Source organism: Mirounga leonina, unplaced genomic scaffold (assembly GCF_011800145.1).
Source record: "Mirounga leonina isolate KUSES-001 unplaced genomic scaffold, KU_Mleo_1.0 Mir_173, whole genome shotgun sequence".
NCBI classification, from domain to species: domain Eukaryota; kingdom Metazoa; phylum Chordata; class Mammalia; order Carnivora; family Phocidae; genus Mirounga; species Mirounga leonina.
In genome coordinates this window covers 37,827,072-37,851,746 of record NW_023270447.1, presented here as the reverse complement: position 1 = coordinate 37,851,746, position 24,675 = coordinate 37,827,072, and the positions used below count along the sequence as shown (strand labels likewise).

The 24,675-nt window shown below is 35.2% G+C and overlaps 1 protein-coding gene across 1 annotated transcript in view; it reads left to right on the top strand.

Annotated features, from left to right (window-relative positions):
- Window positions 1-24,675, top strand: part of LRRC7 (leucine rich repeat containing 7) — a 646,929-nt gene that overhangs the window by 45,949 nt on the left and 576,305 nt on the right. The window lies entirely within an intron of this gene.

Genomic DNA, 24,675 nt, shown 5'->3' with positions numbered 1-24,675 from the left:
AGAGATCATTCTGAAATTCTACTGGCTTCTCTTCCAGTATCTATTCCCACAAGCTTCTTGGTCTTTTGGTCTCTTGACCTATGCAGAATATGAACAAGTGTCCTAAGAGAAAAAACAACATGCAGAAAGTTAGGCACACTTTAATAAATTTCCCTTCTCTGCTTGATGTGGCCCCTCACACCCTGGTACATTAGAAGCTCTCTAATATCTTTATCAAGATTTTAGTGGAGTATTTTTCATTGTTGTTGTTTTGTTTTTTAATTATTCTAGGTTGAAAGTATTGGTCTGCTACCTACTACTCCATCATAGCCAGGAGACTTACCTAGAATGAATATTTCTAAGAAATCGCTAAAATTACAGGCATACCTTGTTTTATTGTGCTTCTCTTTATTGTGTTTCAGAGACATTGTATTTTTTACAAACTGAAGGTTTGTGAAACCCAACATCAAGCCAGTCTATCAGCACAATTTTTTCAATAGCATTTTCTCATTTGTTCTCTGTGTCACACTTTGGTAATTCTTGCAATATTTCAAACTGTTTCAATATTATTATTTTGTTGTTGTGGTGGTCTGTGATCAAAGATTACAACTCATTGAAAGCTTATGATGTTTAGCATCTTTTAGCAATAAAGTATTTTTTTAATTGAGGTATGTACATTGGTTTTGAGACATAATGCTTTTGCACACTTAATAAACGACAATACAGTGAAAACCTAACTTTTATATGCACTGGGAAACCAAATAATTCATTTGACTTTATTGCAATATTTGCTTTATTGCAGTGTTCTGAAACTGAGCCTGCAATATCTCCAAGGTATGCTTTTAATTTTATAACATAAATGTTTATGATCACATTATATTTCATTGAACTGATGTTCTATAACTTTGTCAACATCCTCCTATGATATTTATGATGATCTCATTTAAAAAATTTTTGCAGTTGACATCTAAATTTATATAGCTTTTTCTGAAGAATTATTTTTTTCAGAATTAATTCAAAAATATTGTGCTAATCTGCAACACCACTTACAACTGTAATTGTTGCATTTTTATTTCTAGTTCTCCAGCATTAAAGACTTTTATAATGGGATGCCTGGGTGGCTCAGTCAGTTGAGCATCTGCCTTTGGCTCAGGTCATGATCCCGGGGTCCTGGGATGGAGCCCCGTGTCGGGCTCCTTGCTCAGTGGGGAGCCTGTGTCTCCCTCTCCCTCTGCTGCTGCTCCCCCTGCTTGTTCTCTCTCTCCCTCTGCCAAATGGATAAATAAAATCTTTAAAAAATTTTAAAAATAAAGACTTTTATAATAATTAATTTTGTATGACTTAATAATTATAAATAACATCTTATTTCAATGTGGATTCTCTTTGATCACTGGGGGTGCCTGGCTGGCTTAGTTGTTAGAGCCTGAGTCTCTTGATCTCAGAGTCATAAGTTCAAGCCCCACACGGGGTGTGGAGCCTACTTAAAAAAATAAATAAATTTGAATTCTCTTTGATCACTTACAAAGTTAAAAACTGTATAATATTTGGGGCATGGGGAGTAATTTCAAGGACTGCATGTCAATAGAGCTATTAGGTTAATATCCATAATTATAACAATGGATCAATCCATTTCTCCAGTTGTTTGTCGTATGTTTTCCCTTGTATTCTTCTCAGAATTTTGCACAATATCGAAGACATAAGATGTACCCATTAAACATTGATCAACCTGAATACTATCTTTACTTTTCTTCTTAAATAAGTTTAGACCATCTTCAAATAACATTTCAGAGGCTTTAGTTATACATGGTACAAAATTGTGGCTTATTGTTTTAAAGCATTTACCATATGTCCAATAACCTTCCTTGCTGGATGCCTCATTCTGATCTATTTTATCATCATGAAAAATAATATTCATTAGTTATATATCTGTTATCTAGAATTATATTGGTAGGTTTTTCTTTTATCTGTAGCAAACTGCAAAGGGGACACAACTATATTCCTGGACTTGAGCAGACACATAATAATGGTTTTGAAAAATGAGGACATTATTCATGGCTGCTAGATAAAGCATGTCAGCCTGAGTTTTTGATTGGAAGAACAGTCAGTTCTGCTCAACCATCGATCTCTAAACACCTATCTTTCTGTAAGCAAAGATAATGTAGCCAACTTGTCATCAGTAATATGGTTTTGAGTTGCCTTTTTGGGAGTAATAACCAATATGCAATGATCTTTTCTTGTAAAATTTCTGGACAAGCTGAAATTGTGGCAAAGCAGTTTATTGTTATTAATGATATTTTCAGGAAAAAACATCTTCCCAATGTACTTTAAAATGTACAATATAGAATACCCTTTAAAAATTCTTGATAGGTTTGAGTTACTTGGAAGCATAAAATACATGCATCTTGATTTTCTCATAAAACCAGTATTTTGCTACATTAAATTTAGAAGTATAGTTTATTTAAGCAGTAGCTACGAATGTCCTAATTAAATTTTCTTGTAGTGTTGTTGTTTTTTTAAAATCTGAAACCATAAGCTACTTAACATTAAAGATTTCAAAATCTCTTGAGGTATTGAGAAGCAAGCTAAAATTTGTGAAAAAAAGAAAACATATTTGCTAAATAAAAATAAACATTTTTAAAAAGGAATATATACTTTGGATCTACCCTTTACCAGAGAAACAGACAGGAAAAAATAACTTTTTTTAATAAGCAAAAAAATACAGTAAAAAAGTCCTTTAACTCTTGAAATAAAATTGCATTTATTTGGTCTTATTTTCAAACTAGAAAAAAATCTCTAAATATATTTTATTCCTCTGCTATTCAATGAATAAATACCCTTTCCATCATTTCTTTTATATAGTTATCTATATTCTGGGATTTCAGGGCTGATGAAAGACATACATTTCAAGAGGTATCCAGGGAAGTCAGTGTTACTTTGACACCTTATCATTTTGTCAAATTGAAGACAATAAAAACATCAACCAAGAAAACCTAAGATCTACAAATATCATTTCCCAACAGAAAGAATATCTTACATAAAAAAAAAAAAGAAAAAAAAGATGCAGTCTCAGTAAAAGGCTTTTCATTCAATATGTTTCACTTTGTAGAAAAGTCATTATAGCTTTTCATTTTTTTTTCAATTTTTAGCTTTATCATATAATATTTTGTTTCTAGAACTGATTATTGGTTACAAGGTGGGTTCACTTTGTCTCATAAAACAAAAATTATCTTTAAAAAAAAAAACAAAACTTCACAGACTAGAGCCAATTCCCAGACTGACATATACCTAATCTAAATACCTCCAGCCACTAAAAAATTATTATTATTATTGAAGTAAAAAGGTTGGAATCATATTAGTAATTTCTAGATGTCTTTCTGCCACATTTTATCATTTTTAGGGACTCCTTAAACCCAAAGCTTTGAATATATTGAAAGCAACTTTCTATAATTTAATGGGCTACTTTATATCTTGATTTTCGTCTGAATTCAAGCAGATAGGTGAGCTTAAGATAATGGCCAACATCTTTGAAGCAAGAAGCAATAATCAGAGGCTTTACCCACAGAGTGCCAGAAGGCTTTTCTGGGCAGCATCTGAGACTGCATTCCCAGATCAAATAGCTAACAGTGTACTCTGTTCTCTAACTGCTGAAAATATCTTTCCACCTTGAGTTCTCATGTGCAGCATGGTTTTCTATCCTATTGAGTACCATAATAGCGTAGCCCTTATCTAATGAGAAGTGTCCCTGGAGGCAGACATGAATCTTGCTTGCTTTTGAGAGTTGTATTATTTGTCCTTGGTTACAGAAATAGTGATGATCTTTTCCTGTGTAATTTAACATCCTCCTCCTGCAACATTTGTAGGAATCACTCTGGGGGAGTAAGAGCTGAGTAACAGTATTACAGCACTTAACCAAAGGGATTTAGTTCTAATATTATTCCCATCCTATTTATTTTCCATGCTGCTACAAAACTTCTCTGCAAATATGTTCATTGCCTTTATATTGGCATCTTGTAATTTTCAGGGTAAAATACAAGGTCTTTGTGGCATGGAGAAACTTCCTGACCTGATTCCTACCTGCCCTACCTTCAGGATCTGCGATCTTTTGCCATGACCCCCACCCCTGCAACTGAAAACTGCAACTGCATTGAACCACTAGCTCCCCAAAGTCCCCCACTCATTCTTACCTCTGTGGCCTTGTGCTGGCTACTCCCTTAGCCTAAAATGCCCTTTCCTACCACGCTTCTCCTGCATTATGTACAGCAGTAATTTTCAAATAAGGTTCCCCTAACTGCCACGCCCCTCTGCGTTACCACAGCGCTCTGTGCGCAGCTCCAGCCCAGCACAAACCACACTTGCGTCGGAGCTTATGTTTTGCCCACCCATAGATTGTGAGTATCTTGAAAATGAGGATCTTATTGCATCCACCTGTGTATCCCCAGCATTTTGCACAGTGCCTGGCATATAGTAGCCTCCCTGGAAAATTTATTTTTCTTCTCCTCTACTTTGATAATTGCTAAATACTCTTTCACATGATCCCTTTTGCAACCAGCTGCACACCTTTATAGGAAAACTGACAAGAAACCGGGATGGAAATTGAGAGAAACAAACTTACCCACCCCCAATACCTATCAAAACAACACAGTTAACCTCATTGCTGAAGTTGTCCAACCACATAATGACTAAAATCACAGACCTTTCGATATCCCTTGATATCCCAGGAATAATGGGCATTTCCCTTTGTGATAGTGCAGCAAAGTTTGATGCTTTTGTAAAGATACATTGAACTCTACTACCAGTGACAACCATAGCGCCTATGTGACCACTGTAGGTAGAACAACTGACGACTGTGAAGTCAGGGTAACAATGAATTTGTCACGCTCTTTTACAGTGACAAGTCGAAAACACCACTTTATATTTTCAGCTTCTTGGTGAGTACAGTTTGTATTTTCTTTAAAATATTTCCCAGTCATCATACTGATGGATTGACAAGCTCAAAATAATTTTCTCACAGAGAAAATTCAGCAAAGCTTCACAAACCTGGTTCAAAATCTAGTGAAGTTCAGAAAATAAAAGAAAGTAGATGAAAGAAAATAGTGTGTCTTTATTAGGGCATATTCCACTTAGATTAAGGAGAAAAGTCAAAAGACATTTCTCCGCATAGGATCATCCCAACTTTATACCCACAAACACATGCATTATTTATTTTTTTTTTTTTGATGCAGCAAGATAAAAAAATGCTGCCAATGAGAACCAAAAACAACACTTGGTTTGTTTTTTTGTTTTGTTTTGTTTTGTTTTGTTACTTAGGAATAACCTGTCAGTAACAATCTAGTGACCACCCATTTTAATTAAAATAATCCAGCTAATTTTTCTTTGTAACTCTATGCAAATCTGTTGCTATAGATGACTATGAATTAGCCTTACCATTATCAGTTGTATTCGATCACATGTGTTGTAGCTTGTGCAGAAGCAGAGTATCATAGGAGGGAAATGTTGGCACTAACTCTTTGCCAGGCACTGGGTCAGTTTCATTACATGATTATTCAATCATTACAAGTATTCTATAGGTATTTATATCTGCTTTTTACAGAGGAGGAAAATGTAGCTCAAGTAAATAGCCAACCCAGGATTAAAATCCAGGTCAAAGTGACTTCAAAGCCCCTATTCATTTCATAGTGTCATATTATCCACAAGACACCTCACTTGTGACTTCATCTTCATGTAGTCCATGTCAACACTGAGCGGGATAACCTCCAATGGGTTTGTTTAGGGCAGCCATGTGACTGGGTTCTGCCCAATGACATATGAGCAGAGGTGTGCCGGAGGTATCTGGTCATGATCTTATTGCTCTTAAAAAGAGACACATATCTGAAAAGGCTACATTCTATGTGATTCTAACTATCTATCATTGTGGAAAAGCCAAAACTATGAGAACAGTAAAAAGGTCAGTGGTTGCCAGGGGATAGAGAGTGGAGAGAAGATAAACAGGCAGGGCACAGATATTTAAAGCGGTGAAACTTCTGTATGCGGTGGATACATGTCATTATACATTGGTCCAAACCCATAGAACATCCAACACTATGAGTGACCCCTAACATAGGCTATGGAATTTAGGTGATAATGATCTGTCAGTGTAGGTTCAGCAAGTGTAACAAATGTACTAGCGTAATGTGGGATGTCAGTAGTAGAAGAGGTTTTGCACGTGTGCAAAGGGTTGTATGGGAATTTTCCGTGCTTTTCACTCAATTTTCCTGTGAACCTAAAACTATTCTAAAAAAAAATAAAGTTTATTACTTTAAAAAATAAGCACAGACCTTGTAATATTATGTCAAATTACCAAAATTACTCTGTAAATGTGAAAGTAATATGTAGAAATACCCATAATTTTTAAAATTTGGAGCATATTGATACAGTGACAGTGAATTTGTTTAGATCTGTGTCTTACCTGGACAAAGTGATTTTAAATCAACTTATTCTGTTGTTTGCTTATTTCACTTGATGACTGTTGACTAAGGTAGCAATTATAATTTTACTTCCCAAAAAGGACAAGCAATTGGGAACTATTTTCATAAACCACAATTCAGCAGTTTATACTTTTCTCATTAAATTGGCAGACCACACTCTCAATGAATGATCCACCACTTTTACCAGAATTGTTAGAATTGAAGAATATTCCTTATCTGCCAATTTATTTTTCTTTGGTTTTGGACAGTTGCATTGCTGTTTATCTGATTAGAGATAATCTCATAGTAAGGCTTTAAAAGTCTTAAAATTATCCATAGAAGTGAAGGAGCATATTGCTGTTGGGGGTGTGTGTGTGTGTGTGTGTGTGTGTGTGTGTGTGTGTGTGATATTATGGTTTTACTCTGTTCAACAATAGTGCCTTGTACCTTGGTAGGGACCTTCAATTCTTACCTGGGTCCTAGTGTGAGACAATGCACACAGCCAACATGATGAAGTGGGGAAAATAATTTCCCAATTCTAATACTTAATGTTATGTAGGGCCTAGCTACTTACCTTTTTGTGCCTCAGCTTATTATTTGTCCAACATCTTTTCTGGTAATTAGGCATATCAAAGGAGAAGAAAATATGGACTAACATTCAAGTATAATGAGGGGTTTCTATACAACCTAAATCTTACTGGGTCATAGTATTAATGTTGAGTGATAGGAGGCAATAGGATTGAGAACTGACAAAACTGGTGTTTAGTTTTCCCTTAAAGATAGGAGTGTTTTGAGAGTTTAAGAGGCCTTGTAAAAGCTCAGTGGTTTGAAGTTAACAAAGATCTTGTGCAACCAACACCTGTATCTGGGTTAAGGCAGTGGACAATAAAGCTGCATAAGAGAAATTTTCCATCTCAACAGGAATCCAACTGCTGAAAGGGATGTACTGTTGGGAATAGGAGGTCCAGAATACAGGCAATGGGCTCCAGGACACCTGGATTAAAACTCCCTAATAAAATAGGACATAAAGGGCCCAAAGTAGGTAAATATTTCTCTAAAACTCAGGGAGTTTAAGCACATTTGAACACATCCTGAGAGTTTGTATGGTTGGTGGCATAGGACATTTATTGACAGGAAATGAGTATCACACAAATGTACTTTTGTTTTAGTTTCCTTGGGAGTTGCCCCAAGTACCTAGAGTGAGCAGTTTTAGAAGAAACTGGAAGCTTAAAGTGAGTCTTTCTGAAACTTTAGTAGAATACATGATGATATGACAAAAATATTGAAGCAACAGGGTCATCTTTTGAAGAGCCTAATATGGAAGAAAGGGACCACAGGTAGAATTTTGAGAAAGTCACTCTCACAAGAGACATTAAGCACTTCAGGTCACCATTAGAAGCTAGAAGAATAGCAATGACACTTTTAGCTCATTAGGATAGAGTGGATAACAATATGAATGATAAATATAGCAGAAATGGGGGACAAGGAGACTTTACCAGAGACACTGCAGGATGATAAAGAGACTTGAGTCTCATTTTTCTCACTCTGTTGAACTTGGAGCTAAACGTGCTTTTTCAAACCATTCCTATTATTCATATACTTCATAAATGGTATGGTCCAAAGATACAAGAGACACAAAATAAATACATCTAAAAACTAATCAATGATGGATATGTTGGGGGGGTTGTGTTTCTTAAAGAAAGAAATCAACAGTAATAATAAGGCTAAAAACAAAAGAAAATGAGAATACTTAGATCTCTTCAGTGAGGATTCATGAATTTGTAAACATAACATTGTTTAACTTAACTCTGCAAATAAAATTTTTAAGTAATTAATGCTTAATTTGCTTAATTCAGGAAAAGATAAAGAAAGATCAGCCAAACTGACGTATAAGTACTAGATCTAACACATAGATCTATCTTTGGTCCATATCAGTTCAGTTTCACAGATATTTTGCCAAGACTATCTTCTTTGGAAAGAACCATAAAAATACTTCAGTATTTTCTCCTAGGGAATGTATAAGTCATCATTTGTTGCAAGTTTTTCTGTAATAGTCCATGGGAAGACAAGATATCTGCTTTTGGAGATGGTGTCAGGAAAAAAATTCTTTAGACAAACTGAAAATGCCTCAGAAATAAAGACTCATGAAATGCAGGCTTCAAGCTTAAAATGCTTATTTTTTCAAGCATATATCATATGAATGAAGTAAAATATTAATAGAAAGTGTTTGTATTCTATATTAATCAGGATTCTTCAGAGCAACAAACCAGTAGGATACACACACACACACACACACACACTTATAGAGAGATTTATTTGAAGGATTGGCTCACATGGTATGGAGGCCGGCAAGTCTAAAATCTGCAGGGTGGGAAAGCAGGCTTGACACCCAGGAAGATCTGATGTTGCAGTTCAAGTTGAAAGGGCATCAGACTGGAGAACCAAGAAAGAGTCAATGTCGCAATCTCTGGTAGAATTCCATCTTGCTTGGGAGATGTTAAGGTCTTCAGCTGATTAGATGAGGCCCACCCAAATTATGGAGGACAATTTGCTTTACTGAATGTCTACTGATTTAAATATTTTATCTCATCCAAAAACACTCTCACAGAAACATCTGGAATAATGTTTGACCACATATCTGAACACCATGGTCCAACCAAGTTGACACATAAAATTAGCCATCACAGTATCTATATAATCCATTGATTTTTAAAATTCAGGCTGTCTTTCCAAAATCATAAACATGTTGTGAGAAAAGACCTCCTAAATACAAAATATTTCATTGACTGCCTACAATTATTAAATAATAAGTTTGTCACAGCTCCCATTAGTTTCAATACTTCAGATATACATACCTTTGGCATTTTCTCAGTGGTCAGTAAGTTAGGTCAAAAATTTGCCACAGAATTATGTCTCTGCTTACCAAATATAGAAAGGGAGTATGAGAGACTTCTATTTCCCAAAAAATTTCTCTAGAAAACTTTACATTCAAAGCAACTAGAACATTTACTAATATTTGACACACATTCCGTGCCAGTTTGCTGAAAGAATGGCTGAGTGAGAAGCCCAACTTGAAAGCCAGTAGTGCTTGGCATATACTACGCATATGATCAGTGCACATGGAATATATGAACGGAAGATGGCTATGAATAGCATACGTTCTTCCTTGCTTCCTCAGATAGCATAAGCCAAAGATATTGAAAATTTGATGTCATGTGTATGAATACCTTAAATAAATAAATTGTTCAGTCTGGGCTTTGTGTTTTTTATATCATCGAACATTGCTCAAGCTCATTTTTGAAAATTTTTGAAATTCATCTCTTAGTACATGCCTGTACCCAATTCTCAACACAACTTTATGCATTTCTCTTTTCCTAATTATGCATTGCTTTCTTCTCTCTAACTCATCTTTTTCTTTTCCCTTACTATCCTTTCTTACTTATAGTTCTCATTTCTTTTTTTTCCTTGGCCATGTTTAAGCTTGACATTGCCCTTCCTTATCCCCTATTGTATTATTTAGTCCTTCTACAAGCACTCGAAACTAAGCAGTTCTTTAGTTTTTCAGTGATTTTAAACTCATTTGTCTTGCTATTTGCATTTGTGTTTGTCTCAAAGTTCTATCTAAAGTTCTAGAGTTCTATCTAAATGTCTATTGAGGAAGTGTAAATGTCTGTTGACAAAGGTGTAAAGTTAATCATAGGTGTATAAAGATGATAATCGTTGTTGATGATGATGTCATGATGATAATAATGGCAAATTACTTGCATAGTGAACTACTGGCAGTTATCACTACCTACCCTATCCTCTCTCATTTTGATGTAATAGCTGCCCTTTGACAAACATGGCCTTTAGAACTTTGCTTTTTTTCCTAACAGAGACAAAAGAACAGAATGACAACTGATAGTGTTGAGGAAGCCATGGTTTAATACCTGACTCAGAGAAAACACATATAGGCTGGCCAGTGACTTGTGGAATTGTTGGAAAATCAAACTTGGCTCAATCTGATTCCAGTTTCAGGAATTTGGAACCTGAAAGGCTTTGTTAATAAAATATGCTACAGCTGGAAGGCCATGACATAAAGCTGAAGTTTGTAGCCATTATCTGAATATATGCATGTGTATAAATTGATCAAGTTAGCGCGTGGTAGGGGCTGGTGGTAGAGATAATGCAGCCAAATCTGGGGCATAGCTGAGTACAGACAGATGATACAGTGCTTGAGAGATGCAGAGTAAGCTCCTGATTTTCTAGTTTGAAATTTCTAGTTCCACTTTTACCTCTAAGACTCATGAGATTCTCAAGTGGCTTTCTGTTCCTTGATACTAGAAGAGTCTTATGAGTTTCATAAGTCTCTGCTTCAGAATGAAGAGTAATTAGGTTTTTTGTTATTATATCTTATATATTCTACATAGCTATTCTACAATATTTATTCAGCATCTATTATAAATAAAAATCTCCCCATAAATCATAATTAGAAGTAGAGTATCCCAGTTTTGTATTTCTTTACAGAATTGGATGGCATCCATTAACACTTCTTTCTTTCTATTAGAAATAGAACTCCCACATTTTGGTATGTCACATGTTCCAGTAAAGTTCTGTATCTCTCAACCTCCCTTGTAACTAGGTGAGGCTAGGATTGTAAATGAAAGTGATCTCTGCAACTTCCAGGCTGATTTTCTAACAGAAGGGAGCATACTCTCCATTCCTTCTTATCCCTTTTCCATTGGCTGGAAGGTATCCCTGATATTACCAATCATCTTAGGCTATATGGTAGTTGCACTATGATAATGACAGTCTCTGATATTATGGATCCTCCATCTAAGATCTGGACTCTTTATTCTTGTATTCTTGCATGAAATTTCTATGTTATCTAAGCCAATGTTACTTTGTCTTTGTTAGAACAACCAAAGAGATATCTTAACAAATACAGACAGTATTGTTGAGGAGGGGATTCTGTTAAAAGGAGGAAAGAAAAATATCAAAGGTGATTAGGTTAAATAAGATGATTTAGTTTTGGAATTTAGTACCAAGTGCATACTTCAGCAAAATGTTGAAAGTAATGGACAAAAAATAATACCTCTGGATATATAAGAAATCAACTGAACTATGTTGAAATTGCAAATGGTTACTCTTAAATGTTATATCATGTTCCCATGGCTTATACTAAAATAATAAAAATTGTATCTTTTTATCCTGAAAAAAACAAATACTACATTTGGATTAATAGTCGAGTTCAATGGATTAAAGTCTATTTGGGAAAAGAAAAGAAGAAGAAGAAAGGAAGGGGAAAATTGCACAAAATTTATGTGCTCTTAATACATCATTACTTAATGAAGTAAATAAACAAAACAGTGGATGTTTCACCAAGTATAGTTAAAATGGTGGATAAAGCTGTGCTGCTCACGTACTCCTTCTGATTGTCCTGAAAGGAGGACTTTTCTATAGTAATGCCATATGGTGAAAATATTATAAGCAAATGAAGTAAATTAGAGATAGAACACATTGTCTAATCAGCACCATGTCAGAGTAGTCAACAAAAACTAAGGTCATGAGTGAAAGAACTTTAACTGTATAAAGAATGCTTAATTTGAATCTGTGCTTGAAAAATCTTTTGAATGGGGTACCTGTTTTTCCCTATGACTTTGCTAAAAGTTAGGGCATATAATAAGTATGTAGTTGCATATTCATGTAGTCTCATCAATTCTACATATTGGCATCACTGTCTTAAAGAACCCTTTATCTGAGAAATAGTGTAAATTCTTTGTCTTGGTAACCTGTGCAAACTGTTTTGAGTTCAGAATGATTATAGAATCTTGCTGCTTAGATTGCTTTCCTCACACTGATCACTATCAACCAGGGGGATTAGAATGGCCCAGAGGGGCAGTGGGAATAAGACAGAGAGACAATACTCTGTGGAAATTGTAAGGATTTAATACAGATTCCAAAAACAAACATTCTGAATCCAGATCTGTTATCAGCATAAAAAAGGTTTTGTTTTGATGATGATGAGACTGGACTATCCTTTCTATAAATATGATAATGATTAATTATAGCTAGAATACAAATTTCATTTAATCAAAGATATTAAATGTGTTTGTTCCATCAAATGTTGGCTTTATTTTTTTGTATGACAATAATAATGACCAATTTTATGGAATTGTATTCTATTAAGGTAGTTATAGTTATTATTTATCAATATTTATAGAAGACCGTAAACTTGGATTTCCAAGGACAATGAGGAATGAAGAAGTAAATAATATCCATGTGGGTGTGCCACATTTCCAAATATCAGAATAAAAGCTTCTTATCTTACAAGACAGATTTGCAAGACTTATTTACTCTGGAAAGCCTTCTCAAAATCCCTACTCTTGTGTCTAGGTTAGGTCTGTGCTCTGTGCTCTAATGGCACAATTTATTTCCCCATTATAACACTTTTGTGAGTTTATTTATCTGCCTCTGTAGGATTAAGTCTCATAGTAGGAACATATATTACTTCATCCTCATATGTTCCAGTTATTGATTGCTGCACAACAAATGACTCTAAAACTTAATAATAATCATTTATTTTGTTCACAAATCTGCCATTTGGACTGAACTCAGCAAGGATGGTTTGTTTTTGTTTCACACAGTGGCAGTGGAGTGGCTGAACTAGGGCAGGAAAATCAACTTCCAAGATGGCTTCTATGAATGACTGGTATATTTGTTATTTATTAGTGCACAACAACTTAACTCAAATTTAGCAGCTTAGACAAACAAAAACATTTCTGGGTGTTTTTGTTTGTTCCACACAGTTTTTGTGGGTCAGGCATTTGAGAGAGAATTAGTTGAGTTTTTCTTCTGGTCTCTCAGGATGCTACAACCAGGCATTGACAAGGCTGCAGTCATCTGAAGGCTTGATTGAAGCTGGAAAATCTGTTTTTTAAATGGCTTACTCACACTGATTGGTACCAGCTGTTGGCAAAACACCTTAGTTCCTCACCATGTGGACCTCTCCATAGGGCTTCTTGAATGACCTTATGACATGGCAGCTGGCTTTCCCCAGTGTGGTATAAGAAAGAGCTAAACAGAAGTTGCAATGGCTTTTAGTGTTTAGCTTAAGAAGTCACACACTGTTGTTCCAGCAATATTCAATTGGTCAAGCACAGTTCAACTTTAATCAGTATGGGAGGATATTACATAAGGTCATGAATACCAGAAAGCAGGGATCATTGTGGGTCACTTTAGAGGCTGGCTACCACAGATGGCATATTGGTACTGGCTGTTACCTGTGTTTGTTTTTTTTTTTTTAAGATTTTATTTATTTATTAGAGAGACAAGAGAGAGATAGGGGCAGTGAGCATGAGCAGGCACGAGCCAGGAGGAGAGAGAAGCAGGCTCCCTGCTGAGCAGGGAGCCCGATGCGGGACTCGATCCCAGAACCCTGGGATCATGACCTGAGCCGAAGGCAGACGCCTAACCGACTGAGCCACCCAGGCGTCCCTGTTACCTGTGGTTTTTGATAAGCCTGTTTGGGTTTCCACACAGCATGCTGACTTAATCTCAAAAGAAAGAAGAGGCAAGGAAACCAGGAGGCAGGAAGTAGCACAATGATTGGGTCAGTTTTTAGGTGTATACTCAGAAGTTGGTACAACATATTTCCATTTTATTCTACCAATAACAGCAGTTATCTATCCTACACAGAATATACAATAGGAGGAATGTCAAAGGTTTTGTGGTCATCTTTAATTTTTGACATGATTGTTTTTATGTTTGACATCATATAAAAACACGTGTGTGATTCTGCACTTAGCACAATGTTCAGTGGCCGTTGACTAAATATGGGTTCAAAGAGCAAGTGAACTTTGTATTTATTTTGTAAAGAAATGATTGGTACAAGTATATACTACAATCATTTTAGAATTTATATTTTTGCATATATTAGTACATTCACAAATAGAAGGAATAAAGGAATAAAGGCAGCCTTCATGTTCTAGTTAAAATACACATTATATTATTTATGATTACCCATTAGAAAATCAAATTATAGAAACTGCTTTTTCAAAACAGCTTTATAAAAACGAGTCTTGAGTAGAACCTGCAGCTATTAAAGGCTGTGATGATATAACATCATTATTATTTAATGTTGAATTAGTAGATAGTAAATTATCACAGCCATTAAGGAATGGAATTCATAGAATTTCTTTCAAAGAGATGAGGTCCTTATAAGGTAGAATCAGAGGAAAACTAAGAGAAAGGTTCATGAAATTTCTAGATACCTTTTAACATATGGCTTATTCAGAACCAATTTTAGTAGGAATATAATCCCAAATATTCAGGCGTGGAGTGGGAAGGGGGCATTATTATACAAAGATACATCCAAATTGGCTTAAGAAAAACTCCTTTAGTTAAAGACAGCATTTGAAGCATCAGTGTCTATGTTGTTTACACTTTTAGCAAAAAGCTAACTGTATTTTTTGAAAGGTAGTAAAATAAAATTACAGTCCTGCTGGGTCCAGCTTTACCTTTAGACAATTCTTTTCAACCAAATTATAAAGGTTTTGTAAAAGCAAGGCAGGCATTTAATTAATAACACAAAAGCAGCAACATTCCAATATAACCTTCAGTAACACATATTATCAATCAAATTGAATTTTTAAGAGTGTTTTGTAGGGAATACACACTCGATTATGTACTCTGTGTCATGAATACTTTTCTAAGGACTTTAATCCATATTGGCTTTAGCTCTGTTTCCTAGGATTCTTTCCAGCATTAAATCTGGAGTGAGAATATGTAATGAATAGATAAACAACCCAGTACAGTATCTAATAGTAGTATGCAAACCATAACACAGAGTTTTGTTGCTATTTCTCAGCTAAGCACAAGCTGCAGCAACTTGACTGTGACCTGAATAATCAAAAAAATAAATAAACTTGCATTAATTTTCACCTTGAATAACTATGGAGAAGTTTTATGTATCAAAAAAAAAAATTGTCCATAAAGTCTTCTCTTTGTTAGCACTCTCCTAGTAAATTATTTTGAACACAGAGCAAATTCTATAATACTTCCCCTATATTAAATGCTATATACCATGACGGTAACTTGGACAGGCTGATGTGCATTAACAACAACAGCAACCACAAAATCTTCTTTTAATTTTTTTATATAAATCAATACATAGAAAAAGAAGTTGCTTTCAGAGATATTTAAACTTAAACCTAAGCTATGAGAAGCCAGATTTCAAGGAACCCAAGGAAGATGATTCTAGTTATAGGAAAAGAGGAGTGTACAGTCTGAGATAGGAAAGAACTTAGCATATACAAGAGACTATCAGAAACTGAATGTGGCTGAAGCGCAGAAGTAAAGCAAGAGGAGAGTGATACAATATGAGTTTGGAGGGTAGGCAAGCAACAGTGGATACCAATAGGCAGACAAAGTATGCAATGATGGGAAAAAAAAAAAAAAAAGGACTTCTTGCCAAGTACAATGAGAAGATATAGAAGAGTTTTAAGTTAGAAAATAATTTGTTCATATGAAGGTTTAGTGAATAGATTATAAGGGTGCAAAGTGCAACTGTGGAGACAAGTTAAGAGATCATTCATATTGGAGATGATGATACACACTAGGGTAGAAGCAAAGATGATGGAGTGGAACAGACATGTTTGAAATACTTTGTAGAGAACCAAGGGAACATGGTTATGCAACCTTCAAGAGATGGAACTATCAGGAAGGATTATCAGGTTTCTGAATTGAGCACCTGACTGAATTTTAGTGCCCTTTAGTGTGACGGGGAAAGCCTGGGGGGTGGGGGGCGGGATGCAATAGTTTTATTTGAGGATATGTTAACTCTAAGATGCTTGTGAAATACGTAAGTGGCAAAGTCAAATATTTCTTCAGTTAAAGAAGTCAAGATAGCAGAAAAAATTTGTCAGGACTGTAGATCTATGAATACCCACCATTTGCATCGACATGGATGGAACAGGACCCCTCCTTATTATGCTAAGTGAAGTAAGTCAAGCAGAGAAAGACAATTATCATATGGTTTCACTCATATGTGGAACATAAGCAATAGCACGGAGGACCATAGGGAAAAGGAGGGAAATCTGAAGGGGGAAAAATCAGAGAGAGAGATGAACCAGGAGAGACTATGGACTCCGGGAAACAAACTGAAGGTTTCAGAGAGGAGAGGGTAACAGGGTGATGGGTATTAAGGAGGACACATGTTGTGATAAGCACTGGGTGTTATACAGAACTAATGAATAATTGAAGACTACATCAAAAACTAATGATGTTACTATACAGTGGTTAACTCAACATAATAAAAAAGAAAGAAAGAGGAAGGAAGGAAGGAAGGATGGAAGGAAGGAAGGAAGAAGAAAAAGAAAAGAAGAAAGAAAGAAGAAAAGAAAGAAAGAAAGAAAGAAAGAAAGAAAGAAAGAAAGAAAGAAAGAAAGAAAGAAAGAAAGAAAGAAAAGAAAGAAAGAAAGAAAGAAAGAAAGAAAGAAAGAGAAAGAAAGAAAGAAAGAAAGAGAAGAAACTAATAATAATAAAAATAAACAAAAAACTGTAGATATAAGTATGGGAGTTGACAGCATAAAGATGATTTTCTAAGTCATAGGAATGGATGAGCTCATATAGCAAGAAAATGTAAAGACAAGAACCAAGAACTGAGCTCCATGCAGACTTTCAATAGTTGTATATAGAAAGAGCAACTAAAACCTTTGTAAGAAAACCAATAGAACATAGTGTTATCAAAATTGAGAAAGAGGTTTGTTCAGTAAGAGGGTGGTCAATTATGTTGAAAGGTGCTTCAAAATCTGATAAGATAATCATAGGAAATGGCAACTTCAGTAGCTTGGTGGGGATAGAATACTGATTAAAAAGGTTAACAAAATAACAGGGTATGAAGAAATGAAGACAGTAGATGACTCTTTCAAAATATTTTATGAACAGAAACAAAGAAATGTGGAGAAACAAGGGGGCACATGTGGGATCAAGGGCAGGTTTTTTTTTTTTTTTTTTTTTTTTTTGGTAAGATGGGAAGTACTCTGGCAGGTTTATATATACTGATGAGAATGATACACAATAGAAAGAGAAAATGATGCAGAAAAGCGGGGTTATTGTCAGAGCATTCCTCTACCTGGCTGAGGTAGAGGTATAAAGAAGGAACGGGGTGATGAATGAAAGATTAAAAGTTAAATGAAGGAGTCAGTTGCTCAAGAAGGGAAGGATGGAATATAGAAAACAAAGAGGAAGGAGCCTTTATCTACCATAACCAGGGGAAGCAGGAACAGATGGGACAATGTGTGAAATAATTATTTCAGAGAGTGAGAAATGAATTTTATAGGAAAACACAGCAGAACTAATGTGCAGAATCAGGGACCTGTTTGAGGTTTATGCTTATGAATTTAAAGTGAAAGCAGTGCTCTGTGGTTTTCTCTGGCAATATTCATTTCCTTGGGTACACACAGAGAGGAGAAAATAATTTGGTTTCTCTAAGGTTGAGGACGTATCATGTGATAACAACAGAGGGAGAGAAGAGCAAGTGAGCCAAGGATGTTTGCCAAGGTGTGATTATAATTATAGACCAGGGGATTTAACCCGAACAAGGAATGTAGTAAAGACAAGGAAGTTGAATTAGAGGAGTTGTGGTTCTACAACAAATGTCTTAGAAGTACAGAAAGTTATGATGAAGTATTGGGGTATCTGAAACCCAGATGTAAGAGAAGACTCCATTTCTGATGACAGCACCTAGGTGCATCCAGAAGAGTAGATGGCTGAGGTGGAGTGGAAGAAATGTCATAGGGAGGTGGAGAGAAAAAAAAAACAAAAAAAAAAAACTGAGATTCTAGTTTCCGTAGAGATCATTGATACACAGGTCACTAAGGATAAAGGAGAGGAAGAAGAAGACTGTGAGCCAGGAATGGAAGTTTTCAAATGTGTGCAATAAACCAGATTTCAGTCTCTACGCCTACGAGATGCATATTTATTTCATTGAATTGGTCTTTTTAATGCAATCAGATTTATTTCTCTTTGGTTTGCATGAACTCATGAAAAATGGAACTTTTTCAATATAGTTTTTCAATTATGTATACTGAAAATTTACACATTAGAAACCAAAACACCTCACCACTGCAGTTCTGGGAAGTGCTGAACCCAGAAATGACTGAGAATAGCTGCTGAGGTAGCAAGACAGCACCAGGGATTTCACAGAGGAGCTAGACACCGAGGAGTAGAGGAGAGAAAGACGTTCAATAGCACATTACATGGGCATTGAAGGGGGATATGAATCCAGAAAAGAAAAACAAATGATTGTTTAAAAGGCATAAGTTATGTACTCAAATGTTTTTCCATTGTATATGAACTGAAGACTGGATCGTTATATAACCTAGTTTTTTGAACATTAACATAGAGATAATAATGCCCATGCCAACTGGTTGTTTTAAAGATCAAATGAGGGGAAATACATAAAGCTCATTTATTATTCAGAGTATAGGCTGAGGTGCTATAACAAAACACCTAAAATTATAGTTACTTCAAAAAAAGAAACGTATTTCTCTGACATCTAAAAGACCAAGATGGGTAGGTGAGGCCTCCTTTGCAAGGTCATTCAGGAACTTCAGTTCTCTCCATGTTGATGTTGTCTCATATCTTATGGCATGGTCGTGCTCCTGGTTGAAGCTGGCTGACCTTCGTGTCGGCATTCCTGTTTTGGGGGACAAGAGAGAATAGAAGTTCAGAACAGGGGTGCCTGGGTGACTCAGTCTGTTGAGCATCTGCCTTTGGCTCAGGTCATGATCCCAGGGTCTCGGGATGGAGCCCCACGTCGGGCGCCTTGCTCGGTGGGGAGTCTGCTTCTCCCTCTGCCCCATACCCCACTCGTGCTCTCTCTTTCTCTCAAATAAATAAATAAAATCTTTAAAAAAAAAAAAAGAAGAAGAAGTCCAGGACAGAGAGCTTGTCTTGAGGAAGTTAACACATGTTATACATGTTATTTCAACTTCCATCCCGCTGACCCAAACTTAGTCACATGGCGATTATAATCTCTAGCAGCAGCCTGTTTTTCAGTCTTATTCTGGAGTTTTTGGGGTTTAATACCAAAAGAAATAAGAGAAGAAATGGATCCTAGGGGAGAGTTGCAGTCTCCACACAGCATCTGCCACAGTACGTGGTCTGTATTAATGTTAATCATCAGTTCCATTAATTACCCTTTTCAGGAATTGCTTTTATTCATCCTTTATAGACTTTATTGACTTTGAAGTGCAATCTTTATAAGTACAAATGTTTAACCTGGTGTTTTGCTGAACCTATTGCCATAACAAAATGGTGGCTCACTTCATGGTTTAATTATATGGAGAACTTTAATATGGAGTCTACACTCAAACACTTGTTATTTCTGGATATGGGTGGAGATGAATCTATTATTTAACTAACTGTGACGAATTTATGTACATGGACCCAGCCCAAGTAAAACTACTCATAAGTAACAAGTTAATAAAATGACAATAAATCAAGTTCTATTCATTTAATTTGGTAAATGGCCTCACAGCAATATATCATCTCTGCCCAAAAAAAAAAAAAAAAAAAATCTGTGAATGTCTAGTTTTGTTACTTCTGTTTTACTTATTAAGCATTTTTTTGCTTATGAACACCTCTGGTTGTTCAGTATATGCCCCATGAAGCAAGAGAATATTTGCCTCTGATTCTGTCAAAGCATTTCCACTAATGGGCCTGTGCTGAGTCAAGCAGTTGTAGCAGCGCTAGGGACATGTAAATCAGGATGTTAATGAAGAACTGAACACTCACATTTAGAGTTCACAGGAATATGGCTCATAGAACTCAAATAGGTTATTACAACTCTAAGTCAATTGTATTGGGGAAATAAAGCACTTAACTTCTATTGGCCAATGAAGAACTTTATAATAGAAACTACAAAATCAATGAAAAAAATGATAAAACTAATTCTGTTTAAAATAATAGCTTTTTATAAATGGATCTGTGGAGGGCAAATTACCTTCACACTTCCCTCATTTTGGTCTATATGTACCATCTCCTTTAAAGTCATCTTATATTTTATCTTCTTTAAGAGGCTTTCCTTGATTATTTGCTGTAATCTTGTGTTTCATTTTTTATACTTTGAAAATATTTTAAAACTTTTTAGACTTGTTGATAACCAGGGTCTGTAAAATTAAAACAATACTATTATGATTTCATTGTTGAGTCATGAATATTATAAATATAAAATAGAAAGAGAAAGAAACTGACATATAGTTAATACATGTTATGTATCAGTTACATCCACACACATATTTTCATTTAATCCAGTGCAATTTTGTATGATGGTAGACACTCATGTTCCAGATTCAGACAGTCCTAGATTTTAATTCTTGCTTGCCAATTTTTGTGTAAGTTACTATAGGCGAAATAATTACTTCCAAAGCTGTAGGTATTTTAAGTCCATTCATATCAATAACAAACCAGATCAAAGATTTTAGGTAACTTAAAAAATCTAAGTGGAATTGAAGATTTAGAATTTAAAACCTGGTCTAGAAACCCAGTGTGTCATGCTTTCCTATCACTTCTTGTTCTTGTTCTTGTTTTGTTTTGTTTGTCTCTTGCTTTCCCACAACACCTAAGCAAAATTACTGTTTTAGAACGATTATTGAGACAGCAGCCCACTTCTAGGCAGGGGGCTGGTTGGATATTCTATATCCTGGGTGGATTCAGAAAGGAAGATAGTAATTGCTTTCTCATACATTTTGGCTTTGGTTGCTTTTCCCATGGTATTGTTAGAGAGACCAGTGTTTTTTTTTTTATTATTAAGTTTGTTTTGTTTGTTACACCAATCCAGCTGCCTCCCTTCTCCTATGTCTTCACTTTAAAGGGAAGGGAGAGGTGGGAAAAGGAACCCAGTTGGTCAGACCTAAAATTCACTCAGTTCTGAAAAGTTTGGATTACTTTGTCTGACTTACAAGCTTTGCTACTTTTCCTTGAAATAAGTAATATTTATTATTTTTTTAGAAGCAGAGTAAGAACTTAAGAGCTGTAAGTACTGTCAAGCAGAATTTAAAGAAAAAATCAAATTCAGACAGCAAAGAGAAAACACATAAATACCACGATTAAGGATCAGGATTGTGAGTCACCAAGCTGCAGTGTATTGTCCATCCTGTCCCTTGGGGGCAATCTGAATGCAGCCAGAGTTATGATATTCATATGAATAACATATAGATTATCATATATGTGTATTATATACATAAATCACATGTATAAATATATGCTTTGTGATATATAATATGACATATAATATAATTTGCATATAAAATATCTTATATTATAAATTATATTCATTATCTAATATATAATTATATATAATTTAAATTTAGTTAGTTCTAAGGCTTGGCACTTTGTTAATTCACAAGAAATTTATGTATCTTAAGACACATCAGTGTTTTGACAAGGATGTTTTACTTCTACACATATCTTTTTGTGAAGCCAAGAGAAAAAAATCCTATATGAATCCAATGCTCTGGTGAACAGATCCTACCTTCAGAAGCAATGGATGGAAGTTGCTTTGGTAGGAGCAGGACTAGCAGCAAGGAAATGGACAATTGTGACATTTTAGCTGATAGGTGATAAGAAACTGAATTAAGAGGAGATGTGGTGATAGAGAAAGCATACGTTAAAATACCTGGAAGTGTCAGGCTAGATTAGTACTTGCAAGTTAAGAAGGAATACAGAGAAAAGGGAAGGCGCTTGGAATGAAGCTTGGATTTGGACTGTGATGGCAGGTGAACAGATTTAAAGAAAGGTTAAAAAAAATCAAGAACAGGGGTGCCTGGGTGGCTCAGTCAATTGAGTATATGACTCTTGGTTTCAGCTCAGGTCGTGATCTCGGGGTTGTGGGATCAAGCCCCAAGTCAGGCTCTGTGCTCAATGTGGAGTCTGCTTGAGGTTCTCTCTCTCACTCCCTCTGTCTCTCCCACATAACTGCCACCCCCCCGCCCCCGCCACCACCGCCACTGGAGCGCACATGCACGCTCTCTCTCTCTCAAATAAATAAATAAATCTTTAAAAAAATTAAGAACAAGTAAGCATTATGAGATCATAAAAGCCATTCAGATGAAAGTTAAGTATACACAGTAACCAAAAGTCTTAAAAATTTTTATAAAAATAACTATTTAATCATTAAAAAATTATAGCAAACAACTACTCTGGGCTTCATAGTAGCTCTATTTATGCCTCATTTAAAGATTTTATTATTGGGGTGCCTGGGTGGCTCAATTGGTTAAGTGACTGCCTTCGGCGCAGGTCATGATCCTGGGGGGATTGAGTCCCGCGTCAGGCTCCCTGCTCAGCGAGGAGCCTGCTTCTCCCTCTCTCTCTCTGCCGTTCCCCCTGCTTGTGCTCTCCTGCTCTCTCTCTGTCAAATAAATAAAAAAAATCTTTAAAGATTTTATTATTATGTTGAAATTCAACCCAGATAAAAATGTATTTTGAAAGATATTAATTGAAAGTATTAAAGCCATTGTATTTTATATCTCTTTAAGTCTTTTATCTTTTAAACCTGTTCAGAGCTTTTATGTCTGTTTAAAGCTTATTCAAAGACTTGTTTGGTTTCAATGTAAGGTTCTCTGACCCAACAGAAAGATATTTTGGTTTGGTTATTGCTGGAACACTTGCAGACCACAAGTTCCATATATTATATAATGGTTTATATTTGTTTTAGTTAAAATGTTGTCTAAAAAGGATTTAAAAAAATCTTTAGCTCATGTTTTGATTTCATCATAATCAAGCAGCATTCATTCCACTTAAGCTGTGTCAGCACCCATATTGAGGTCAAACATTCAGTTAATTTGGATGAGCCAGGGACATTGCAAATACTACCTCAAATCAACAATTCAATGTTGGCATATTTTTCATCAAAGAAAGTGAATTTCCCTATGATTTCTTATATTTCAGGATACCAACTGTTCAGTTGTTCTAGACCGTCCAGCTGTTTACCAAAATTCAGATGAGAGATTTCAATTATGAATATAAATGAATATGTGTTTTACTTTTATCCGTGACATCTTATTGACAGAACATTAAACAAGGTAGCACAATATAAATCAACACCTCATTTTTTTTCTTTCTGTCAGAAGGAGATTTTCCATTTTAAATGTAATGGATTGGAAATAGAAAATAATTTAGCAATGGTGATTACAGCTTTCTTTACCATTGTTCTCATTTTCCATATAGAGACCCTTAACTAGTGTGAAGGAAACATTATAATAATATGAATTTTCTAATTGATTTAAGTCTCCTTTTTCCTTCCTCTTGTTGAAAAAAAAATTGTAAAATATGTGTTTTTCTAGTCTCAAAGTAAATATGAACACAAAATGCATTGCCTTAGATTAGGAAAACAGTACATCACTACAAGTTTTATAACAATGAATAAGGCACCGAAACTCTCTGAATTTCATTTCTCTTACTTATAAAATCAGAGTAAAAGATCATATGCCAGGTTAAAAAACAAATCTTAATAAATTTAAGAATATTAATATTATATCAAGAATCTTTTCTAACCACAATAGAATGAAGCTAGAAAGCAATAGAAGAAAAACTGGAAAATTCACAAATATGTGAATATTAAAGAACACACTCTTTTTTTTTTTTAAAGGTTTTATTTATTTATTTGAGAGAGAGAGAGTGAGTGCACAAGCAGGAGGAGCAGCAGAGGGAGAGGGAGAAGCAGACTCCCCAATGAGTGGGGAGCATGATGCGGGACTTGATCTCAGGACCCTGGGATCATGACCTGAGCTGAAGGCAGACGCTTAACCGACTGAGCCATGCTGGCGCCCCTAAACAACACATTCTTAAACAACCATTGAATCTAAGAAGAAATCAAAATGGAAATTCAAAAATATCTCAAAACAAATGAAAATGAAAACACAACATGCCAAAATATATGTGATATAGCAAAAGCCATACTAAGAAGCAAGTTCACAGCAATAAACACCTCCATTAAAAAAGAATAAAGATCTCAAATAAACAACCCAAATTTATTCCACACTGAACAAGCAAAAGAAGAACCAGCTAAGCCCAAAGTTAGCAGAAGAGAGGCAATAATAAACATTAGAGTAGAAATACGTGAAATAGAAAATTGGAAAACAATACAAAAAATTAATGAAACTGAGTTGATTTTTTTTAAAAAGTAAACAAAATCAACAAAACCTTAGCAAGAATAAGAAAAAGGAGAGAGACTCAAATAAAAATCAGAAATAAAAGAGGAGACATTATA